The sequence below is a fragment of the Macrobrachium nipponense genome, chromosome 5 (assembly GCF_015104395.2).
Source record: "Macrobrachium nipponense isolate FS-2020 chromosome 5, ASM1510439v2, whole genome shotgun sequence".
Lineage (NCBI taxonomy): Eukaryota > Metazoa > Arthropoda > Malacostraca > Decapoda > Palaemonidae > Macrobrachium > Macrobrachium nipponense.
Window position 1 is genome coordinate 72,085,205 of NC_061107.1, and position 21,630 is coordinate 72,106,834.

General features: G+C 50.3%; 1 protein-coding gene and 1 pseudogene across 3 annotated transcripts in view; one reads left to right on the forward strand and one right to left on the reverse strand.

Moving 5' to 3' along the window:
• LOC135215399 (tetraspanin-5-like) overlaps window positions 1-21,630 on the forward strand; it is a 154,206-nt gene that overhangs the window by 82,974 nt on the left and 49,602 nt on the right. The window lies entirely within an intron of this gene.
• The window catches only part of LOC135215308 (tetraspanin-5-like), a 68,661-nt pseudogene that overhangs the window by 24,872 nt on the left and 22,159 nt on the right, over window positions 1-21,630 (reverse strand).

A 21,630-nucleotide genomic window follows, 5' to 3' on the forward strand; every position in this document is an offset into this window, starting at 1 on the left:
GAACTTTATCTGAACTGAAGACCATATCAATGTCTCCTTGTCCAAATGTGAAGATGAAAATATAACAAACATGACAATTTGTCCAAAATTGCATTTTTCCTAACTATACAAACCTGAGGTCCTTTTACAATAGGAAGGTTACTAGCGGCAGCTGGATAGGTCGTAAGCTTTCGAACAAGGGGTTCGGTAGTTAACTGCTTGTCCGACAGGCGCGCGCGCGCGACTGGGAGGTAAACAAATCACTTTTGCTTTGGCCCAAGCAAAAACTGCAGAGTGAGGGGTGGCATGAGGTGGGGCTATGTGTAAAAGGACCTCAGGTTTGTATAGTTAGGAAAAATGCAATTTTGGACAAAATGACAATTTGTCGAAAATTGCATTTTTCCTAACTATACAAACCTGAGGTCCTTTAACAATAGGAAGTAGCTAGCGGCAGCTGGAACGGTCGTAAGCTTCGAACAAGGGGAGCAACGGTACGTTAAACTGATTGTACCAGATCGTCGCGGAGCCCAGCGGCGACTGGGAGTGGTAAACAAAGCAACTTTTGCTTTTGGCCCATGCAAAATACGCAGAGTGAGGGGTGGCATGAGGAGGGACTTTATGTTAAAGGACCTCAGGTTTGTATAGTTAGGAAAAAAAATGCAATTTTCGACAAATTGTCATTTGTTCCGATACGTAATACAAACCCTCGGTCCTTTAACAATAGGAAGACTCACTTCTTGGTGGGAGGAATCTGAGTCTTTTTGATGAACAGACTGGTGTTCGTCCATCCCTGGAATGCCTCCCTGGTCGTAAGAGCGAGGGAGGGATCCAAGCCTCTGTCCGATTGATCGGGGTGTGCACCGCAGGATCAATGGTCAGACCTCTGGGCCGAGTACTAAGAGAGAGGCAAGCGTATCTCTTCGTACCAGCAATCAAGAACTTGTTCCTGTTTGCAAGAGGCAACATAAAGTATGGGTTGTCTCAAGCTGGCATCCACTTCCTCCCCCTTCCCCCTTAAGTTGGAGGAAAGTGGTGGATATACGCTCCTATCCCTAGTGAAAGGGATAGGATGGGGCTCTGTTGAGTAGCTCACCTGCATCTTGTCCTTATCCAGCAGGGCCGGGTGACGACCGTTTGTCCCTCTAACCACAGGTAGAGGGGAAGAAAAAGATGGGAAGAGGAGCCAGTCACACTCTCATTCACCATCCATTCTTACGGTCACACCAGGACTCGATGCTGTTCAGCCTGCGAGGGTCTGGGTTCGCTACACAACGTGTTGAGCAGCCACCCCACGGGTTCCCCAAGGGAAAAACAAAGTCCAAGGACCTGTGGGCAACTATCCCGAAGGTTAGAAAGGAAGGGGCATGTTGGTTCCTGGTTGGACCAGACCCCTGCTTCAGTACCTGCGCCAAGGAGAAGTTCTTGTGGACAAGGCAGCATCTCCTTCGCATCGAAGGCGGTGAAGTCCATTAGGGAGGGGATTGTGAACGACTCGAACCAATCGTCAGGGACCGAAGGGTTTGAGTCTTCGCTACGAAATTCGGTACGAAATCGGGCGTCACGGATCCCCATCCCCTGGGTTGCCTGACTTCGCAGGAGAAGTCATGCAGTTCCTCAGAGGAAAAGAAGGAAATAGTCGCATGACCTATCCCTCTTTGCTCCACTTTCGGTGATGTCCAGTACCCATACTGGTCTGTCCGTTAGCAACGAAGTTCTCTCGCATACCTCCTATCCCCATGCAGCGAAGTTCTCGGTAGTGGATAGGACACCGACACTCCATGGTGGGTGTCAATGGTATGGGTACTGTGACAAGCTATTAAAACGAAGTAATGGTTGCTGTGTAACAACCGAACTAAGTCAACAGCGTACATCGTAACTGACTCGGGCGCTCTGACAGCTGCCGACTGACTGCGTTCGGTAGGAGGCAAGTTGTCAAAGCATCCGAGTAAGTCACGTGACCTTCGCCTTTAAAGGGTTATGCCGAGAGACCAAACAAATGATGTATTTGTTTGTCACCAATGACCGGACAGCGAGGTGATGATCTCTTAAGGCATGTACCCAACAGGCGAAAGTCAATTACCTTCTAGAGACCGAGGTCCCTGAAGGTAAAAACATCTCATGTTTGTTGAATCTCAGCTAAGGAAGGAGAAACAACACTATGTATCATTGAAGACGAAGGTAGATATTGAATGCAACCTACGTCTTCACATATGAATCGAGAGAAGGATCTCAAGATTCATAACCTGTGCTTACAAATGACTGAAAACGCTAACCGCTATTTCATTGCTGTCCGGTGAGAAGTCGTAGTTGCAATGAAAGCGGGGCGTTCTTCGGTAATGAAAACACAGGTGAAAGCCGCCTGAAGAACTGCTTCTCATGGGCTGAACATTTGGAGGTAGAGCTGTCAGGTCGGAGAGTAGGCGATGTCTTCTGACACATCTTGTAATTCGGGTTGAACAATGAACAATTGTACACCTACGAATACGAGATATTTTGAAGACAAACTCAGATGTCTGCAAAATCATTCATTATCGCAGTGCGATGCAGCGGGAGACTTGTACAGACTTCTGTTACCGTGCGGTAAACAGAAAGATGAAAGAGTCCAAGAGATATCTCTGTTGAAAATTCTCGCAATGTCGAAGGCGATGGAATCTAGCGTCACCGCAGTAGATGGTCCTTCATTATTGCGAGAATCCCCGTTAATCAGAGACCTAAGTCCATGATTGTTTTTAGGCAGAGATACGGTTCGGTAGTCAATCAAGCAGGGAGAGAGAGACATACATGACCGTGAATCTCGGAGGCCCAGCTGATACTGAGCTGCTATGAGGCAGTTCAATACGCAGTGGTTGAGCCTGCTGACTCGTCATCCTGAGTTGCCAGGTAATCCATTATTCCACGAAGGAATGCGTTCGGCTAGAACTACCGAGCATAAAAGATATGCTCGGGCAATTATATTTAGGCGAAACGAATTTCGGTAAATATAAAAGTTGAAATGGTGTTGTCGTGACAAAACCATAAGTATATAAAATTGAAACTGAAAACTCCTGGGAGGTTGCAGGCAACCCGGGTTGCAGTTCAATTAGAATACTTCTCGTCTAAGTCGCAATTCGTAGAATAACTAGGATATGCGCCTACCCTCGGACAATTCAACTGCTTAGCAGAATCATGTCGCGAGGTTAATATACGTAGTATATTTGTAGGATTCTGAACAACGATCTCCATCCTAAATTCTTCCCTTCAAGAAAACAAAATAAGGATTGGAGATCGACCACCTTCGTTCTCTATTAAAGAGAGTGAAGGAGAAGTCTTCCTCGAAGGAAAGCTTCAATGGTGAACAGAATACTAAGACGATAGTTCAAGCCAAACTGGATATTCCCGTCCGATCTCCTCTATTCCAGGTTGGTCGCCTACTGTGAGATGGTTTCTTTCAGCAGCAGTCTTCTTCACAATGCTAGAAATTCCAGGAATTCGAGCATAGGCGAGGTTCCCGATTATCGTGTAACATATCGGGGATTCTCGTCTCGCTCACTTTGGGACCGTGGTCTCGCGTAAGTGTTTGAAGATCGTAAAAAAACTCGAACACTCTGAATGCGCTAGAAATTCCGTAGAATTCTAAGCAGTCTGCGAAACCCCCACCGAATTCGTCAAACGATATCGGCTGGTGGTCCTCTCGATTCCCGTAGAAATCGAGAATGGAGCAGGATTCCTCCTCAACGACCGGGGGCTTACGTCAGGTAGGACCCGAAGGTCCCCCCGGTAGCGCAGTCCCGAACGTGGGATCCTACAAAGAAATCTCTGTAGGATCCTTCCCCTTTTCCCTCGTAGCCGTAAGGAGAGAGGGAATGGGGAAGGAATTGGATACTCGCTCGCCTTCCCAGTGGAACTAGCAGTTGGAGAAGAGTAGGAGCAGCCATCGCCTTGCGGCGATGGCCTCTCAGAGTCTTGGGAAAACGTATCGTCAGGAGAAAACGTTCTTTTCCCGCGGAGGGTTACGAACTCTCACTGTAGGTAAGGGTCTGCCGCCACTGTGAACGTCGTCGGGTGGGTGGGGCTGATCGACACCTGACAGGAGAGCCGAACCGTCCGGTCCAGCCACTCATTCCAGTCCTCGTCGAGGTCGAAACCTCTCAGGAGGAGCCGAAGGAGTATGTTTAATACGGTGTCCGATAGACACGTAGAAAACCGCCGCTGTCAGCAGTAGAGGAGGTGGAAGTAGCTTGATCGACCGGCCAGAACTGAGAGAGCCTTCTTGTCCGGAGACGAGAGACATGGTCGAGACAGAATCGGCAAGCTCCGATCGCGGCAGACCCACCGTCGGTTTGGGTTCCCTCTCGGGCCCCAAAACGACTCGAGCAGAGACGTGGGCTCTGCTGGTGGGAGCGGCAATCCTTCCGCAGGGTCATTATGCTGACGAATCAGCTTAATGACTTCTGCAAATTCCTCTGTATCTCGGGAGTAACCGCGTCTTGCGGAGTAGGACCGTCCAGTCCCTCCAACAAGAATAGATCCCTAGATACTCCTCCTTCAGAAGGAGGAAGAGCGGCCGACCCATGACGGTCGCCCCAGCTAATTGCGCGTATGCCTGGTCGGGGTCCTATAACGTGCCTGGTCCATACGGCGTCATAGCGGGGTCGCGAGCGGCGCACCTCTCGCGATCACTCATAGGTACCTCGCTCCTCCCGGCGTAGCCCGAGGAGGTTGAAGGTACAGGAGAGGCAGACCTGACGCTCCCCCCTAGCTCGCTGGCAGGACCAGCGTGCTTGGAGGGCTGCTGCTGATCGTCAACCCGCGGTGGCGATCGAGCAGCATGCCTAGCCTTGCCGCTCGCCTGAGGCGAGAGGCTTGGCTGAGAACGTCGACGCTGATCTCTAGCGTCAGGCGAGCTGTTTGCTGGTTACCCGTCTCCGCCCGGTCCCGATGGGAGCGGCGTCAGGTGACCTGCTAGGCTCGCTGTCACGGTGAGAGCGGCGAGCGTCCTCTCGGCGCGTCGAGCCGCTGGTACCAGCCGTGGCTGGTACCGACGGCCGCGGGGACCCCTTCCTCGCCTCAACCCGTTATGGGAGAGGCAGCCCTGACGCTCCCCTCTCGCTCGCTGGCAGGACCAGCGTGCGTGGAGGGCTGCTGCTGATCGTCAACCCGCGGTGACGGTCGAGCAGCAGGCCTAGCCTTACCGCTCGCCTGGGGCGATTGGCTCGGCTGAGAACGTCGAGACCGATCTCTAGCGTCAGGCGAGCTACCGCTGGTCACCGTCTCCGCCCGGTCCCATCGGGAGCGGCGGAGGCGGGTGACCTGCTAGGCTCTGTATCGCGTCGAGACCGGCCAGCGTCCTCTCGGCGTCACGTTAGCCCGAGCAGCCAGTTGATCGCTGGCGAGAGCGTCCACTGGCCTGGCGAGAGTTGTGTGCACGACTCTCGCCAGTCTTCTGCTCCGCGCCGCTGTCTTGACGGCGAGCGAGCTCGGGCGTCAAAACTTTGGCTGGACGGTCTTCTTGGAAGAGCGTCCACTCGGTGCTTCTCGCGAACGAGAAGCGGCCGAGACGGAACCTGGTTTAGCGGCAGACCCGCTAGCACCAGGTGAGGACGCACCCAGCCGAGGCTGGTGCCCTCTGGTCCCCGTCGACTTCTTCTTTGCAGAAGAAGCGACGGGCCCCCGTTCCCGAGGGAACAGGAGGACCAGCAGAAGAGCTCCCCACAGCTCGCCTGAGCGAGCCGGGCCTTAGAAGATCCCGAAGGAGTCTTCTTAGGGGGGAAGGAGGCAACCTTCTTCTTCTTCGGCTGTTTGGCCTTAGAAGTCGAAGGGGAAGGAGAGGCAGCGGACGACGAAGAAGACGACGAAGACGACGACGACCTCTTCCTCTTCTTCTTCTTCTTCGCCAGGCTCCGCAGGACAGGCGTCAGGTCTTCCATCCAGGAGGGGAGCCGGGGCAGTTGCCGAAGCAACAGGGCCCGACTGCACCTGTCCGGAAAGACCTGAGACTGTGACAGCATCACCAACAGCAGGAACAACAGGAACAGGTCCAGGAAACAGCAGGAACATCTGAAAGTGAATGAGCAGCAGGCACCTGATCTGAAAGGGAATGAGCGGCCTGGGACAGCAACAGGTACGGCAGGCACGGCAGGTACCGACAGGAGAGACAGGCGTCCTGTCGGCCCGCTAAACCGTCATCCTCGGCACTGGCGGCAGGTCCAGGGGGGTACTCTTTGGGCAGCGGCAGTCCGGGGTCGGCAATACAAAGAACCCAGGTGGCGGTGGCACCGTCCTGATTGGCACGGCAGGAATTGGTTCTGGATTGCAGCCGTGGGTGTTACCGACATGACATGTGGTGTGTACACCAGGTGCGGTGACATCTCATATGCTGGTGTCGAGATTGTGGTTGTTGTAGTGGTTACCGTATCATGAGTGACCACTGCCGACCCCGCCAACCGCTGAATCAACCCCTGCAGTCCCAGCGACTCCCACACCTGTTCCAGGTCGTCCTCGCTGATGGCAACCTGCGGAAGCAACAGTCGGGTTAGTTAGAGGGGCTTCCTCGCGCCTGGGGGGAGGGGGGAGAGAAACCCCACCCAGAGCGGACGGAAGACCCCGAGTACAACTGGACGTCCGTTACCAAAGGATGTCACTGGACTTTCCGATGACTTCTTGTGTCCTCGTACAGCACCCACTGCGCCTCTGACGAATGCATACACGTTACACAGGGCTCGTTGCGGGAGCACTCTCTTGCCCCCGACAAACGAGTTACAAAACCCTCGTGAGGATCTACATCTACATCCAAAGGTCGTCTCCCACGGATGTAGCACTGCGGTAACATAGATAGATTAGTAAGAGGGGTTCCCTCACGCACGGGGGGAAGACATGCCCCACCCCGAACGCAAGGAAGACCCCAAATACAAAATACAATGAAAGAACGAAGCTGAGCGGGGGGCAGGAAGGAAGACGAAGAATCGGCTACCAAGGGAGTCGCGGGAGCTTTCCGACGACTTCCTGGCAGACCTTCGCTTCCCCACCCCCGCACAGCAGTGCAAAGTAATATGAAAATGAAAACAGAATACTGCCCTTGCGATTCACTTCATAGAACTTAAAGGAGAAAAGATCAATTCCCGGGTAAGAACGGAAACTTGATCCATAATATGATGCTATCATAAATATATATGAAAATGAAACAGAATACTGCACTTGCGATTTCATTTCACATAAAAATCGTAAGGATCAATTCCCGGGTAAGAACGAAAAATTGATCCAGATTAAATTCATGCAATCAATAAATGAAAATGAAAAGAATATTGCAATTGCGAATCCACTTTCATTGCATTATTATACAAACTTAAAAGTTCGTGCCGAGCGCAATCACACTCTCGGTAACGAAACGCCACAGGGCAAAAATATATAATGAAAAAAGTACTTACATTTTTCAATTACACCCTTCGCCAAATACATGACTCGGCGCGAGCGTGCCCGTCCTCGGCACCGAGACATAATTCAAGGTTCATAAAAAAAAAAAAAAAATTAAGTAATGAAAATGGAAAAACAGTGTACTTACAGTTTCATTTCAAGTCAAACAAACCATTAGTAGAAAACACAATATAAACAAAGCATACGACGATGAAGCGGGCAGAGAGCGATGACGAAACACGTCCTTCACACCCGCGGCCCCGAAAGCAAAGCAAAGTGATTTGTTTACCTCCCAGTCGCGCGGCGCGCGACGATCGGACAAGCAGTTAACTACCGTTCTCCCCTTGTTCGAAGCTTACGACCGTCCAGCTGCCGCTAGCTACTCCTATTGTTAAAGGACCGAGGGTTTGTATTACGTATCGGAACAATGTCATTTGTTCCGACACGGCATACAAACCTTCGGTCCTTTTACAATAGAAGACTCCACTTCTTGGTGGTGGAATCTGAGTCTTTTGTGAACAGACTGGTGTTCGCCCTACCTTGGAAGCCTCCCTGGTCGTAAGAGCGAGGGAGGGATCCAAGCCTCTGTCCGATTGATCGGGGTGTGCACCGCAGGATCAATGGTCAGACCTCTGGACCGAGTACTAAGAGAGGGGCATGCGCATCTCTAGTACCAGCAATGCAAGAACTTGTTCCTGTACAGGAGCAAATATAAAGTCATGGGTTTGACTCTTGTAGGCATCCACTTCCCCCCCTTGCAGAAGGAAGTGGTGGATTATTCTGCCTCCTATCCCTAGTGAAAGGGATAGGATGGGGCTCTGTTCATATAGCTCACCTGCATCTCGTCCTCATCCAGAGTAGTGACGACCATGGCCCTCTGCCCGCGGTAGAGGGGAAAGGAAGAGATGGGAGAGAGAGCCAGTCACTCACTCACTCACACATCCATCCACACAGTCACACCAGGACTCGATGCTGTTCAGCCTGCGAGGGTTCGGGTGGGCTTAGCTACACAACTTGGTTGTTGAGCAGCCACCACAGGGTCCCAAGGAAAAGGTTGTCCAAGGACCTGTGGGCAATATCCGAAGTAGAAGGACGTAAAGGTAGTCTGGTTAGACCAGACCCTGCCTTCAGGACCTGCGCCACGGAGAAGTTCTTGCGAAACGCCAACCGATGGGGGCCAATAACTTCTGACTTCGTGAGCTCTCGGACGGGACGTACGGATGTCGTCACTACCATCAGCCTCATACGCCCTCCTGATGACCTCACGCAGCCAGAATGAAAGAGTGTTCTTGGATACTTCTTTCTTGGTGACCCCGGTGCTAACGAAGAGGCGTCGACACTCAGCCTGAGGTGACGAGTTCTCTTCAGATAGCGCCGTAGCGCCCTCACAGGACAAAGCAGCATCTCATCCGCATCATTATCGGTGAAGTCCAATAGGGAGGGAATCGTGAATGACTCGAACCTGTCATCAGGGGACTGGAAGGTTTCTGAGTCTTCGCAACGAAGTTCGGGACGAAATCGAGCGTCACGGATCCCCATCCCCTGGAGTGTCGTACATCATAGGAAAGACCATGAAGTTCCCCTACTCTCTTCGCCGACGCCCAAGGGCCAGCAAGAAGAGGGTCTTGAGGGTCAGATCCCCTGTCTGACATCTCGGAGGTCTCGAACGGTGTTCGAGTCAGACCCTAAGGACGAGAGTCACGTCCACGAGGGGCCTGCCCGTTGGGGGGGCAAGACTCTCGGAAGCTCGAACGGTGTTCGAGTCGACCTAAGGACGAGAGTCGTCCCACGCGGGGGCCTGAGTTCCCTGGGTGGGCAAGAACCTCTCCTCATCAGCAAGGAGATCTCGAACGAGTTCGAGATGTCCAACCCCCTCAGTTTCAGGACGAGCGCCAAGGCGGCTCTGTATCCTTTCACTGTGGGGACTGATAGGAGCTTCTCTCGGCGAAGAAACACGAGGAAATCCGCTACCTGCTGAAGAGTGGCTCTGATGGAGGAGATAGACCCGTCTACGAACACCCAACCAACAGAAGACGGCCCACTTCCCCTGGTACACAGCTGCAGAGGACTGACGGACGTTTCCAGCCATCATCTGTTGCTGCGCTACGAGAAAAGCCTCTCGTTCGCAAGAGATGGTGGATAACAGCCAGGCCGTTGAAGACGTAGGGACTGGACTGCTCGGTGGTACCGCTCGACGTTTGTGGCTGGGCGAGAAGGTTGTGCCAAGGGGAATCTCTCTCGGTTTCTCCTGCGAGAAGAGCCAGCAGGTCCGGATACCAAATGGCCTGTGGCCATTTGGGAGCCACCAGGATCATCCTGAGATTCGGGTGACCAGCGCTCGACTGATCACCTTGCGAATCAGGCTGAACGGGGGAAAGGCATAGGCGAAGAGGTGTCCCACGGGTGTTGAGAGCGTCCTCTGTCAGCTGCCCATGGGTTCCGGCACGGCCGAGAAGAACACCTGGAGCTTCCTGTGTGCCGGGTGGCGAACAGATCCACGACTGGTCGCCCCCACAGGTCGAAGAGCCTTTCCGCCACGTCTGGTGTAGAGACCATTCGGTCCCTATCACCTGATCCCGACGGCTGAGCGTGTCTGCTACTACATTCCTCTTCCCTGGAATGTAGCGTGCCGACAGCTCTATTGAGTGTGCCTGAGCCCACTCGTGCACCTGCCGAGTCAACTGGTACAACGGGAGGGACACTAGGCCCCCCTGTTTGTTGACGTAATGCCACCACCGTGTGTTGTCGCACATCAACACCACTGAGTGTCCCATCAAGCGGTCCTGAAACTCTTGGAGAGCGAGGAACGCTGCCTTGAGTTCCAGTACATTGATGTGAAGGTGCTTGTCGTTCTCGTCCCACACTCCTGAAGTCAGCAACTCCTCCAGGTGTGCGCCCCATCCCTCGGTCGATGCGTCTGAGAACAGCTGCATGTCCGGGGGGGGAGTGCGCAGAGGCACTCCTCTTAAGAGGTTCCTGTCGTCGAGCCACCAGGCTAGGTCCTGCCTCACCTCCTGTGTCAGTGACACTGGAAAGCTTGGGGGATCCGCGCCTGTGACCAACTCTCCTTTTAGTCTCCACTGAAGAGACCGCAGGTGAAGACGCCGTGAGGGGGACTAACTTCTCGAGTGACGACAGGTGTCCGATCACGACTTGCCATCGCTGAGCTACCTGTTCCTGCCGAGACAGGAACTGGTTGGCTGCCTCCCTGAATCTGCTGATCCGCGAGTCTGCGGGGAAGACTCGCCCTGCTACCGTGTCGATCAGCATACCCAGGTACTTCATCCTCTGCTTGGGCTCGAGATCGGACTTCTCGAAGTTCACAACGATCCCTAGATCGCGACAGAACTCGAGAAGCCGATCCCTGTCCTGTAGCAACTGCGAGCGGGAGCTCGCCAGGACCAACCAATCGTCGAGATACCTCATCAGCGTATCCCGTGCGAATGGGCCCAAGCAGACACCAGAGTGAACACTGCCCGTGAACACCTGTGGGGCGGTTGAGAGACCGAAAGCACAGTGCCCTGAACTGGTACACCGTCCCGTCGAGGATGAAGCGGAGGTACTTTCTGGAGGACTGATGAATGGGTATTTGGAAATACGCATCCTTCAAGTCCACTGAAAGCATGAAATCGATTCTCCCTGATGGAGTCGAGCACTGAGCGTGCCGTCTCCATCGTGAACCGGGTCTGGCGAACAAACCGGTTCAGGGGAGAGAGATCTATCACCGGGCGCCAGCCTCCCGTAGACTTTTCCACCAGGAAGAGTCGACTGTAAAAGCCCGGTGACTGATCCGTGACGATCTCTACAGCTCTCTTGCTCAGCATGGTCTTGATCTCCTGTCTGAGTGCTACGTCCTTCGGTGACCCGGGGACGTACGACTGCTGTTGGACCGGGTGGAGGTGAGGGGTTGCCGAGATTCGAAGGGTAATAGATATCCCTCCCGAAGGACATCTACTATCCAGGTCTCCCCCCCCCCCCCCCGGCGCCGTAGCGCTGCCAAGTTGCCCAAATGGCTGGCCAAGGCACCCCCCCACTTCCGGCAGCAGGTGAGGTGGGGGAACGAACGTCCCTAGCGTTTCCCCCCTTCTTCGACTTCTTCCAGAGCCTCCACGGGATGAGGAGGGCTGGGAGGAGGGATGGTTACGGCCCCCCCCTTCACCAGAAGTCGAAGAAGACAGAGTCACTCCTCGGGGCTTCGACGCAGCAACCGTCTTAGCGCCGAGGAGGCGCTAGCCGAGCTCTTAGACTGGCCGCAGTCCGAGGGCTGCCCAGAAGCCTTCGAGACTGCCTGGTGAACCAGTACGGTTCACTGTCATCAGTGCGCCGTCTGTCCACCGCAGCGTCCACCATCTCTCGTGGGAAGAGAGACGTGGAACTCCGTAAAGGTCCGTTTCGAAGTCCCAATGCCGCTTCACGCCCGGCCGCCCTGGAAACCCGAGTAAGGACAGCGTCCCTTCGTCGGAGAAACCAGGTTGGCCCACAGGTTTCACCGTCTGGTGGGCAAGGAAGGAGATGGCTCTTCCCCCAGACTGGCAAAGTCTCCTGAAGGCCGAGTCATCTTCGGGAGAAATTCCCCCGGAGTTGGCTGCGACCTTAGATACTGTGAGGGACCACAGATCTAGCCAGGAGACGGCTGGAAAGCTGCCATGGCGGTAGATTCCAGGCTAGTGCCTCTTGCTGCGAGAACCACAGGTTCTCGGACAGGAGCTGTTGCAGACACACCCGGAGTCAGCCTCGCTAACTCCGGGTTCACCTGTTTGGGCGGCATCGGATCCTCAGATGGCACGATAAACCGCCGCTGTCGTAGCAGAGGAGGTGGAAGCAGCTTGCTAGACCTGCCAGACTTCAGCGAACCGTCCTGTCCAGAGACAAGCGATTCAACTTGGTCCAGCACTGAGTCAGCCAGCTCTGACCGCGGCAAACCCACCGTCGGTCTGGGTTCCCTCTTCGGGCCCCAGAACGACTCGAGCCGGGACGTGGGCTCGGATGGTGGGAGCGGCGATCCTTCCCCGAGGTCGTTGTGCTGACGAATCAGCGCAATAACCTCGGCAAAGTTCCTCTGGATCCTCGGGCGTGATAGCATCCTGTGGAGTCGGACCGTCCAGTCCCTCGAACAGGAGTACCTCCCGAGACCTCCTCCCTCAAGGAGAGAGCAGCGACAGCCCCCTCTCGGTCTCCTCCAACCACCTGTGCGTAAGACCTGGCTGGTCCGAGAACCGAGCCTGGTACGTACGACGACGTGGCGGGATCCTGAAGGGCGCACCCTTCACGATCACTCCTCAATACCTCGCCCTCCCGGTGTAACCCGAGGAGGTTGAAGGTATGGGAGAGGCAGACCTGACGCTCCTCTCGCTCGCTGGCAGAACCAGCGGGCTTGGAAGACTGCAGGCGATCGTCAACCCGCGGTGGCGATCGAGCTGCAGGCCTAGTCGAGCCGTCTCGCTGTGGAGAACGGCTCGGACCGAGAACAGCGGCCCCAGGTCTCGTGTGTCAGAGGAGCTGGTGCTGGTCGCCGTACCCGATCGCTCTCTGTGAGAGTGACGGTCAGGCGACCGGCGAGCTCCACTGTCACGGTGAGACCGGTGCGTATCCTCACGGCGCGTCACGTCGCTGGTACCAGCCGTGGCTGGTGCGGCGAACGGGGGGACCTCTTCCCAGCCTCAGCCCGTGGCCGGTCATGGACCGTCACGTCCGTCCGCCCCGGGTAGCAGCTGTTCGCCGCGAGAGCGAGAGCTGGTCTGGTGAGAGTCGCGTGAGCGGCTGTCACCAGTCTTCCGCTCCGTGCCGTGAACCTGACGCTGAGCGGACTCAGAGGTCTGGTTCCTGGCTGCACGGTCGCTGGTAGGCGACCGTACACTCGGTACCTCTCGCGAACGAGCGGCCCGAGCCGGATCCTGCTGCTGTGGCCGAACCACTGACAGCAGGTGAGGAAGTGCCGGTGTTAGCCGGCACCCCTCTGGTCCCCGTAGTCTTCTTCCTTGCGGGAGAAGAGACGGGTCCTGCTCCCGAAGGAGCAGGGCGACCAGCGGAAGAACCCCCCGTCTCACCAGAGCGAGACGGGCCCTTAGAAGCTCCCGAAGAAGACTTCTTAGGGGGGGGGGAGGCGACCTTCTTCTTCTTAGGCGGGGGAGCCTTCGAAGAAGAAGGGGAAGAGGCGGCAGACGACGACGACGAAGAAGACGATGAAGACGACGACGACACCTTCCTCCTCTTCTTCTTCTTCCTCGTCAACCTCCTCAGGACCGATGTCAGGTCTGTCATCCAGGACGGAGCCGGGGCTGCTGTTGCCGAAGCAACAGGGCCCGGACGTACCTGTCCGAACAGACCAGCATCGGGAGCAGCGGCGCCAGGAACGGGAACGACATCAGCAGGTGCGGGCATCACAGGAACGGCAGCAGACACGGCAGGAACAGGATCAGGAACAGCAGCAGTGGTCACGGCAGGTACGGCAGATACAGCTGGTCGAACCAGCGGCACAGACGTCATCGGTACCGGTGGGAGGTCCAGGGGCGAGCTCTTCGGGCACATGAAGTCCGGTCGCGGCAGCACGGCAAACCCAGGTGGCGGCATCACACTCCCCCGAGTTACGGCGACTGGCCCCTGCACCGATGTTGTTGGTGTTACAGAGACCGCGTGCTGGGTGTACACCAGGTGAGGAGGTGACGCGTAGCCAGGTGTTGTCAGGGTCGTGGTGGTGGTTGTTACCGTAGCGTGCGTAACCGCCACGGAGCCAGCGAGATGATAGAGCAGCCCCTGGACACTCGGCACGCCCTGCAGTCCCAACGACGCCCACACCTGTCCAAGGTCATCCTTCACGGCAACCGCACCTGAGGAGGCAAAAGTCGGGTGATTAGGCGGATCCTCTACCCGCTCGCGCGAAGACGAGCGGATAGAGGACCCAGAGTACAACTCTACGTCGGGGTATCTAGCGCCCTCCTCCACACTCGACACATCGGGAGAGGAGAAGGACCTAGACACCCCCCCCGAAGGGGAAGGCGCGATACGAGGAAGTTGAGCGGGCGGCAGGAAAGAAGACGAAGTGTCCGTCACCAAAGGAGTCGCGGGAGAGCTTCCGACGACTCCTTTGCAGGCCTTCGCTTCTTCCTGCCCTCATACAATGTCCACTGCGCCTCCGACCAGTCCATACAAACATCACAGGGCTCGGCCCGGGTGCATTCACGCCCCGGCACCGACACACAAAACATGAGGGCTATCTATTTCGGGAAAAGATCTGAATTTCCCACATTTGCGCCCTTCGGTACCCGGGCAAAGTCTCCTTGGGGTAGCGAGGCGCGGAGATTCCATCATTAATGAATTCAGCGTAATTAATATGAAAAGAGAGAATACTGTACTTACAATCTTTCATACACAATTACAAACAAAACAGAAAGCAAACGACGAGCAGCGGGCAGAGAGCGAACACACACGTCCATCCACCGTGAGGCCGAAAGCAAAAGTGATTTGTTTACCTCCCAGTCGCGCGCGCGCGCCTGTCGGACAAGCAGTTAACTACCGAACCCCTTGTTCGAAAGCTTACGACCTATCCAGCTGCCGCTAGTAACCTTCCTATTGTAAAAGGACCGAAGGTTTGTATGCCGTGTCGGAACAAATGTAATGCCAAAACTACAAAAACTATTAATTTTTGACCAGAGGTTCTCAGTAACTATAAGTGGGATACCACCTACAATGTACCTTATGTGGGACATTTTAGATGGTATAAAGATACTTACCATTTTTATCGCTTTCTACCACTTACTTTTCATCCATTTTCCTTGGTCTCTTCTTTTCTACCGATACAAATTCATTCAATTTACCTTCCACCAGTTTCCTTCTAATTAAAGACCAAATCCTTCATACACTAGTTTTTATGTCCAAGGGACTAAGGGTAATAACCTTTAAAAGACTGAAAAAGAATGACTGAATTTTCTTTAAGCTTTTCAGAATTTCATATACTTTTCTGGAAAAGCCTTACTATAGCCTAGAAACAGAACCAATAACTCACTGCTGAAAAAAAATCTTAATTAACAAACAAAATTACTAAAACAGACTACAGTCTTGGGGACTGTTTCCCACAAGCAAATGACCTGGAATTAGAATGCAAAACACTGTCCACAAAATCCAATCCCATACCTTTAAAAGTATTAATGCTCAAAATGCATTAAAACATTAAATTGTTAACATATGAAACATACTTTAATTTTACATTTATTCACCAAATTAGTCCTTCAGAAACATACAAGCAGCTAAGATTCTACCAAAGAAACCCAGTGCACACAACGCAAGCAAAAAAGCTTCCTTTATGAACTAATGTAAAAAATAATTGGCTTATTAACTGAATACTTTCGTTTTGTGCTCATCATCATATAAGCTGGCAATTATCAAGCAAATAATCATTAAAACTAAGTATAGTCTGACAAGAACACAAACACATATCTTTCATAAGGGTGGTCCTATGAGGTGCTTTTAATACTAAAATGTCGATTTATTGCAGTTCTAGAGAAGAGACGTTCCCTTACGTTTGCTTTCTGTTTGCAGCAAGAAAAGGGAACTCCACAAGCTTCCCTGGATCCTACTGCCTCGGAAGAGCAATTGAAATAAACATTACGATCCCAGTCCTTAGGTCCTTCAATGCCACCAACACTCCAACTGCCAAAACAGAATACGTACAAATAAAATTTGTAGATTTACACACAAAATTACTTCTGTCCTAGAAGACTCAATTTTGTAACACCCGTACAGTGGTCCCCCCGTATTCGTGGGGATGCGTACCAGACACCCCCCATCCCCCCGTGAATAGTTAGAACCGCGAATGTTTGGAACCCCAATAAAAATGCTAAAAACAGCCTATTTAGTTAGTTAAAACTCAAGAAAAATCACTAAAAATTTTCATACTTGGCTTTTTTTAATTGTTCTGTCACAAAAAGTGCATTTTATGATGAAATTGATAAAAAAAAAACCCAGGAATTTGTGGATATTTCTCATAGAAAAATACCGCGAATGTGCGAATTTTCTGCGAATAATGTGGGGAAACATTCCGGAGAGAAATCCGCGAATGTTTAAGTCCGCGAATACGGGGGCCCACTGTATTCAGTATTCCTACATTAAAGCTTTCCACATTTAATTTAAATAACAGCAATAACCATATTTCATATTAAAATAAAACGCATGGCACCATACAATGAGAACAAAATATAAATGTCACAAACCCATTTTTGCTGTATCCAGTCAATAAAGATTATGTTGATCTGGGTCATCCGATGAAATGTACAATAAATGCTTGGAAGCCGTTAGTTGCCTGAGATTTTATCTGGAATAAAAATCATTAATAAATAAATACTGAACAATAGTTTTCATTACAATAAAGGCCTCCCAAATTTAAAAGTGGTAACGGGAAATTGATTACTTATTGAAAAAAAATTCAGTAAAAATGTTTGCAATACACTAATACTAACAATCAACGAAACTCCTAACACTATATACTGTACTTTATTATTGTTTTAAAGTACTCTCTGGCAATACAATCCTCCTAACATTTTTTAATCTGTTTATTGATAGAATTTTGCTAAATTACTTTTTAAGTCAAAAAATCTCATAACCTCTCTCTAATGGAATTACAATGCAGTAAATTGACCAGCTATCAAAAATAGTTATAATTCCTTTATGGTGTGTCCACCTGCCATAATTATCTTCAAATCCCTTTATGTATACTTGCTGAACATTAGCTTTGAACTTGTGATTCTCCTCTTTTGCAGTTACTATGTTCAATGCACAGCATTGCATTTACCTCTATACCTTACCAGCAGCATCAACACAGCTAATTTCAAACAAACCTTTTTTGTGTCTTTTCCATAATAATTTTTTTATTACCTATGAGTTCAAGTAACAACTTCATTTCCCTTCACCCATCTTTCAAACATCTGAGGTCTCTCTCCTTGAATCTGCTGTTACACAGAGGCACTCCATGCAGTAGCCTTCAAAAATCTCACTTTTAGCCTAACTTTGTAAGATCTCTTAGTGACAAACAATAAATGGGTGCTGATATTGGACAGAACAATATTTGCCTATAATTTTCCAAACCTTTCCAATTATAGATCTAATGTCATTACCTATTACAGTAAAATCAATGAACTTGCTGATTTTTCTGGCACCTTATTTTACATAACAATCCAACACCTTGTTATACTCAGTAGCTTTTTCTTCCTTAAGCACATGGTGGTTCTTCAACTGCCTACCGTGAAAAAAACTGATAAATTTCTCTGACATGACGCTAACCTAACAATTATTAATTTTAAAAATTCTCTTAATGCTTTCCCTCTGTAATTTCTTCCATCCATACTATTTACCAGCCTCATACTGGGCCATAACCTATATAATCAGGTCATAAAGAGCAACACAAACAATAGAAGTAAAGAGCAACATAAACAATAGAAATACATACTTCTTAAAAAAGTTACTGTAAGTAAGCAGCTTCTGTTTTTAATAATTACACACTAATGATACTTTGAATAGTACACATCAAATTAGTAGGGAATAACAACCAGCAGAAGCAGCTTCTACATTTTTAACAATTACACACATACTTTCTAAATAGTAAACAAGGTAAGTACAAGGTAAATTAGTCTATATAAAAAGCACAATGCTATTATATTTACTAAGTGGCTAAGGACCTGCTCGGTGGAAATCTACGCCAATGACCCTTACAATCTGCCTACAAAGAGGCCTGCTGACCTAAGCCTACCTGCGGTGTAACCAAGCGGCAGAAAATGCCTTCCGCAGAATCTCTCTCAGAAATAATTGGAAAAAACTCAGAAAAAAATTGAGGAGACAAATGATATATTATCAAGAATCTGGGATGTGATCAAAGGACTACAGGAATCCCTAAACAGCCTTAAAACGGTGGAAACAAATAACCTCACACGGATCTGGGATGCAATCAAAGGAGTGCAGGGATCGATAGACAATCGCACAGATAGCCACCAGACTCCTACGAATGCGGCATCCAGTTTTTCCTCGCTTCCCAGCAACATGTTAGTGCCCCAGTCACCTTTAGACCGATCCGAGGGGATCTGATGGTCTCCCAACCTCTTCTCCCTCCCCAGTGCCTCCGGTGGAAGATATATCTCGGTGATGATTACTAGCCCTCGTAATCCTCCCCACCCTATCTCTGCCCCCTAACCCCCCATCGTAGATGCAGATGAAACTGATCATGAGGGGTCTGGCGGCTGGCAGATACAAACAAGCAGAAAGAAGAGAAGAACCTCCCGTTTGGCCAGTGGGACCGGAGCCCAACATTCGTGTTTCAACCTTGCCCAGACACCCTGAGAAGAGATGTCACGTAGTAATTCACAATCTGCACTCATCGGTGACGCTAGATGCCATAGTGGAGAGTGTCAAGTTTCTCACTGGCTCTGACCCACTCATCTCTCACGAACTCCCATGCAGGATTAAAGGCAGAGGAATTTCGGTCCTAATATATTAGTTTCAAGATATAAAACTAATACCGGGATCAACCACCCCCAGGGAACTTACTGACACTCCAAACCAGGGTCATTTCCACCGCAAGTGCCAGTCAACCCCCCACGGCGAGTGATTGCCCACTCCCCCTGGCTAACCCCCCATCCACCCAAATGATCAGCGCATTCATATCCCTTCTTCGTGAGTAGCCATGGATACATTAAACATAATCTCTTGTGAATATTTTTTGGTCTCAAGCGGAACATTCCTCTCCTAAAATGTTCTGCAAAAACTTCAAAAGGCATCATTGCATTGCAAGAAATGCCTCTTGGCCACATGACCTTGCCATCTACGATTCAATTCATGAAGACTTCAGAACTTCTCAACTTCATCAATGCAAGTACAGATCAAATCATAGCCGGTCGCCCGAAAGGGGGCCTTTCTTTCCTGTGGCACAAATCGTTAAGACAAATATATGATAAAGGTGATGACCTACAGGAGTGAAAGATTGGTGGGGCTTCAAGTGACAGTTGGGAACTCTAAAATCCTGATTATTAATGTTTATATGGCCATGGGAAAATAACAATAATTTTGATCAATACTGCATGATCCTAGGGGAGTTACACAGTATTATTCATGATTCTCCTGCTGATCATATTTGTATAATCAGGGACCTTAATTCTCACCCCTCAAAACAATTTTATAATGAACTTACTCGCTCTGTCCAAAATCATGCTCTCCAAATTAGCAATGTAATGATCCTCCCTCCCTCCTCTTATTCATATGTACATAATAGAGCGGACGCTATTACAACTTCCTGGCTGGACACTGCATCACATTTCCACAACTTCATGATTCTATCATGACCTGCAATATTCGCTATGATCTTGCAACGGGCTACGATCACATTCCCATTACAGGTGTCATTCAGTTACCAACCCATCCCTCCCTACTGTGAACCCCCTAACTGATCGTCCACCAGCGGTAAACTGGGATTTAAAAACCAACAGAAAACCAGATACTTTAGGGCGACCACGGAAACCAGGTTGCGGTCAATAGTTCAACCGGCAGACGCCTTACTTTGTACTAACACAAATTGGTAGAAATGACCACCACAGGAGGATCTGAATGAGTTCTCATTCGAACATAATCTCCACTATGCTTGCTTCGGGCAGGACTGCCTACAGATTTCGTCACGGTAATTCTCGTAATATACCTGGATGGAATGACTTGGTTAAAGATCTGTATACATACTCACGAGAATGTTTTTACTGAGGCAAAATGGTAAGCCCCAGGGAGGCCTTCAAATTCTACCATCCGATAATTTAAATTTTTCTAGCTGCCCTATTCAATGCGTGCATAATTCACCGGTTTCTTCCAGACTCCCTACTCTTAGTTCACTTGATACCATTAATCAAAAACAAGCTAAAGGATGCAGCTGACCCTGGCAACTACCGGCCGATTGCAATCACAACGATCGCATCGAAGATACTTGAGCCCGTTCTTCTAGTGAGACTTCTCCCCTTTCTACACACCACTGACAACCAGTTCGGGTTTAAAGCAAACCACTCAACCGACACCTGCATCTACATACTGAAAGAATTGCTGAACCACTACCTATCATCAGCCTCTCCTGTTCCTTTGTTTTGTAGATGTGAGAAAAGCATTTAACAGAGTAAACTACCTGAAGCTCTTCCTAAAGCTGCATAAAAGGGGCACACCCCTGTATCTAATTGGCATTTTACACTGCTGGTTCTCCACACAGCAATTCTGTGTCAAATGGGGGTAACGTATTATCTTACACCTTCGGCTCCCTAAACGGGCTTCAGCAAGGGGGGCATTCTCTCTCCATACCTGTTAATACGTACACAGATGCCTTGAATGTCAAACTGAACTCACTCCCAATCGGATGCACCGTCAATGAAACTACTATAAACAACCTCTGTTACGCCGACAATATGGTTCTGATTTCCCCATCAGTGCATGTCACTGCTCCCGAGATCGCTTATGCATATTGCAGAAGCTCAAATTTTCCTCGGAAACCATCGGCTGGAATTTGTGCACAAAATTTCTGTATTTGGGTCACATTATCACGATGACCTAAAAGATACGGCAGACATGAACAGAGGCGTCATAAACTATGTGCAGCTGGCAACATGATTGCTAGGAGGTTTGCCTTCTGTCACCGAGACGTGAAAACTGCTGCTCTTCGCTCGTACTGCTACAGTATCTATGGGTGTTCCACCTCTGGACGAACTATAACCGAGAGATCATGAGACGCATCACTGTTGTGCACAATGACATTCTGAGACGCCTCACAAACACTCCCCGCTACCACTCCACCACACAGATGTTCATAGAAAACCACCTGGACAATTTAAAACATCATTGTTAGGCGAAAAACAATGCCCAGTCTGGTAACGAGTGAGAAAACAGCAGCAACTCGCTCATACAAAGCATTTTAAGGAGTGAAGCAAGAAGAAAATCTAAATTGTGGGAAAGATGGGAAAATGAGGCCTTTGTCTCCTAAATGACTTAATCTCTGTATTGCCAAGATGTCATCTGCAGCTTTGGACATTATCACATTTATTGCTGATATTTTAATTTTTCATTATTACTGTATTACTATCAAGTTAAAGTGATATTGTTAAGATACAATAAAGTTTGTTCATACTTACCTGGCAGTATATATAGCTGTATTCTCTGAAGTCCAACAGAATTTCTAAAACTTACGACACACGTAGTGGGAGTAGGGTGGTTGGTACCATTCCCGCCGTTGGGAGGCGGGTAGCAGGAACCATTCCCATT